This window comes from Suncus etruscus, chromosome X (genome assembly GCF_024139225.1).
Source record: "Suncus etruscus isolate mSunEtr1 chromosome X, mSunEtr1.pri.cur, whole genome shotgun sequence".
NCBI classification, from domain to species: domain Eukaryota; kingdom Metazoa; phylum Chordata; class Mammalia; order Eulipotyphla; family Soricidae; genus Suncus; species Suncus etruscus.
Genome location: NC_064868.1, coordinates 27,699,036 through 27,703,514, shown reverse-complemented (window position 1 = coordinate 27,703,514; position 4,479 = coordinate 27,699,036). Strand labels below are relative to the sequence as shown.

The window sequence follows — 4,479 nt, the reverse complement described above, 5'->3', positions numbered from 1 at the left end:
TTATGTAAACAACATTCTCGCTTCTGGCCTTCTAATTTTATAACTTGTTATTACAATCTGACATGTTTCCATTGTTGGAAGAGATGTTACCAAGAGTTAATAATAGTCATACTAGATATTTATCTCTCTTTCTCTGGAGCACATCTGCTATGTAAGACATGAGGTCAAGCATGCTTCAATCATTGTCTCATCAAAAATCCCATCTACTCCATTTTACAAATGAAGTCATTAAATGAAAGTGCAGCTAAGCCAGATAGCATAGATCTATTTTGCATTAGTTTAAATTAGAGGTAGCTTAGTAAACCAGTTATAGATTTATTTGAAAAATATGAAAAATATGTGGCATAGTGAATATGCTATATTAGTTGAAAGTTAGTATTGTATTTGTGATGTTTGTTTTAGTTAAGTACATTTAGTGCCATCAATATCTATCCAGTACATGATAAGTCCCTTGAACATTTGTAATTTACAATGGGCCACAAAAACTAGTTGATGTGAAGGTCTCACATGCTTATTATAACATTATAAGAGATCAGTGCTATCACTTCATGGCACGTACCCACCACATGAAAAGATTATTTAGGAAAAGTGTATATATATACCTCTGTTCATTGCAATGTTCAATATTTATAACTGACATATGGAAACAAGTCAATTGTCTAAGTGCGAATGAAAGAATCAAGAAGGAGTCGTATAGATATACACACTGGAATACTATGCAGCTGCAAAAAGATTAAAATTGTGTGATTTGCCATTATATGGATCAAACTGGAGGATATCATGTTAAGTGAATTCAGTCATAGAAAGGGACAGATATAAAACAATCTATGTGTGGGTTATGATGATCCACACAAAGGAAGAAACAAATGACTAAAGGTAACGGAACCGGAGATTTTGTCCACAGAACTGAGTGTGTCGAATAAGAGAGAGTTTTGAGGAGTTGGTGAAGGGAAATTGACACTCTGGTGGTAGGTATGAAGGTGGAATGATGTGTGTATAAATCTATAATTACTGATATTGTAAATCAAAGCATCTCAGTAAAAAGTTAAAAAAAGATGGGTCAAAGATCAGAGTTTATGAATAATGGCACCTTTGTTTTTTCATTTATTTATTTTTCTTTATTTAAACACAATGATTACATACATAATTGTAGTTGGGTTTTAGTCATATAAAGAATATCCCCTTTCACCAGTGCAATCTTCCCACAACCAATGGCCCTATTTCCCTCTTTCCCAACCCCCTGTCTGTATTCCAGACAGGCATTCTACGTCTCTCATTCATTAACATTGTCATTCGTGTAGTCATCTCTCTAAAAACTCACCACTCTCTATGGTGAGCCTCACATCGAGCAAGAGCCAATCCTTCCAGCCCTGATCTTTGTTGTCTCTGGGCATTATTACAATAATGTCTTTTGTTTTCCTTTGTTTTTTTTTTTTGTGTTTGTTTTGGTTTGATTTTTTGGGCCACACCCTTTGAGGCTCAGTGGTTATTCTTGGCTAAAATTAATATTTTGGAATTGGGGGCAAGATACAAAGAAGTGAGATCATTGGATTATATGGATAATCTATTATAATTTTCTATAATTTTATTAATATTCAGACTGTATCCTCTCCCTTTACTCCTTCCAAAGGAAGGGAAGAACGATTATCAATGACCAAAGGCAGTCGCAGAAGCTTCACGCTCAGGAGAGGACGCTCTGGCTCCTCCTCATGGCTTCTGGTTCTCAACACGATCAGAGAAACTTCTCTAGTCACTTACTATAAAAATGATCCCTGAAAGTATAGTCTTTGGAGAAATCCCCATACTGTTTTTTGTTTGTTTGTTTGTTTTGGGGCCACACCCACTGAAGCTCAGGCATTACTCCTGGCTATGTGCTCAGAAATCGCTCCTGGCTTGGGGGGACCATATGGTTCGCCAGGGGATTGAACTGTGGTCCTTCCTAGGCTAGCACTTGCAAGACAAACGCCTTACCTCTAGCACCATCGCTTTGGCCCCGTCTTTTGTGCTTCTTAAAACCCATAGATGAGTGAAACTATTCTGTGTGTGTGTCTCTCTCTCCCTCTGACTTATTTCACTTATCACAATAGATTCCATGTACATCCATGTATAGGAAAATTTCACGTCTTCATCACTCCAGACAGCTGCATAATATTCCATTGTGTATGTGTACTATTAGTTTCTTTAGCCATTCATCTGTTGAAGAGGATCTTGGTTGTTTTCAAAGTCTGGCTATTGGAAATAGCACTGCAATGAATATAGGTGTGAGGAAGTCATTGTTGTGTTGTGTTTTTGTGTTCCTAGGGTATATCTGTAGGAGTGGTATAGCTGGATCATATAGGAGCTCAATTTCCAGTTTTTTGAGGAATCTCCATACTGTTTTCCATAAGGGCTGGACTAGATGACATTCTCATAAGCAGTGAATGAAAGTTCCTTTCCATACATCCCTGCCAGCACTGATTGTTCTTTTTCTTTGTGATGTGTACCAGTCTCTGGCATGAAATGGTACCTCATTGTTGTTTTGATTTGCATCATCTCCCTGATAATTAGTGAGGTGGAGCATTTTTTCATGTTCCTTTTGGCCATTTGTATTTCTTCTTTGAGAAATTGTGGCTGTTGGCTATTTAGTTGTTGTTTCTTCTTCATTTTTTCTCCCCCTCTTTTTCTTCTTTTAAATTGATATTAATATCTCCTAGATTAATTCTTACCAGATTTTTTCTATCTTTCTTTTTTTTTTACCAAACAAACTGCAGAACTTGAATCATTATGTTCTGCGTTATAAATAAGGGCAAAAAAAAAAAAGAAGAAGAGAGAAAAAGTGGATGGTACCAGGAGCAAACAGTCACATGAACATTGAGTGGAAATAATTAATGATCAGGCCTAAATACCAAACCCAAAGTCAACGACAACAGAATCAAGATCTACAACAAGTTATAAACAAAGGGGACACTAGCAGTCCAGGGGGCAAAAGTGGGAAGTATGGAATGCATGCTGGGAACAGGGGTGAAGGGAGGTCAACACTGGTTTTGGGAAATTGCCCTAATTCACTGTCACTATGTACCTTAGATATAACTATGAAATAGTTATAATTAATAAAAAAGAAGATATTTTAAAAGAGTATTAAAGCAAATGATCAGACAATGGACAAAATACTCAAAGAATGTGAAAAGATGAAAATAGAAGTCTTCAGTAAACTCAACAGAAACAACATAAGAATCATTAGTCAAGGACATCATTGCAGAGAAATTCCCAGAGGTAAATACTGCATGCAAATTCTGCGTGCCTGATGAGTACAAGCTAGAAGAGACCCAAAGAAAAGCATCCCAAGACACATCCTAGTCATAATAATGAACCCACCAGATAGGGATAAAATATTGAAAGCAGCAAGATCAAAAAGGGTAATTAAATTCAAAGGAGCATCCTTAAGATTTACAGTGGACCTGTCATAAGAAACCCTCAAGGCCTCAAGGCAGTGATGGGATATAGTGACAAAACTCAATGAAAGGAATGCTTCGCCTAGAATACTGCACCCAGCCTGACTCACATTCAGGTTTGAAGGACGTATACATAGCTTCACAAATGGCACTTTTGGTGGTTGAAGTGGGACAGTAAAATTGAATCCCTAAAGAATAAACTCTTTTCATACTTTATTAATTTATTTTTGTTTATAATATTTTCAAATTTTAAGGGCTTAGCTTCCTACCTCTGGCAACATTATTCATATTGTAAAATCAGCATAATAATATGTTCTGGATTACCGTTTCTCCTTAATGTGGGTTCAAATGAGTATTAAAATAATACTAAAATAATACTTAGATACTAAATCCTATAGAGATGGAAAAGAGTTGCCTGTACTAAAATCATATAAACATATCATGGTAAGTTATCATGAATATATTACTACAACCACTATTTTATGTATTTGCCATAAATTATCATAGCTAATAAAAGTTTTAGTGATATTATTCACAAAATATGCTTACCTATCACCACTAAATATTAAGATTTCTGACCCATATATTGTTTTGCTTTTTCTTGTTATCTAACATTTTCCTCTATAAATTTTGGGTTTTTGGGAGGGTTGGGACACACCCAGCGGTGTTCAGGGGTTACTCCTGGCTCTGTGCTAAAAAATCGCTCCTGGCAGTCTCAGGGGACCATATGGGATATCAGGAATAGAACCCAGGTCCATCCCGTGTCAACTGCACGCAAGGCAAATGCCCTAAAGCTGTGCTATCTCTCTGGCCTCTCCTCTATACAATTTTTATATAAAATTGTCGTCTTCTTTCTTCCTGTTATGCTCAATGACTTAATAATCATGGAGTTATATGCATTATAGATGCATTTATAATATCTTTTAATATCTGGATTTGAGTCAGGTTGATCACTAATACATGCTGATCGAGTAATGACCTTGGTGTCCTATTTTCTGTCTTACCTTATTTTGTCCACTACATTATACCAGACACAGATGACTTATAT

General features: G+C 36.1%; 1 pseudogene; it reads right to left on the bottom strand.

Moving 5' to 3' along the window:
- Nucleotides 1–1,593: 1,593 nt before the first annotated feature.
- On the bottom strand, nucleotides 1,594–1,788 carry LOC126000059 (uncharacterized; annotated as a pseudogene).
- Nucleotides 1,789–4,479: the final 2,691 nt, after the last annotated feature.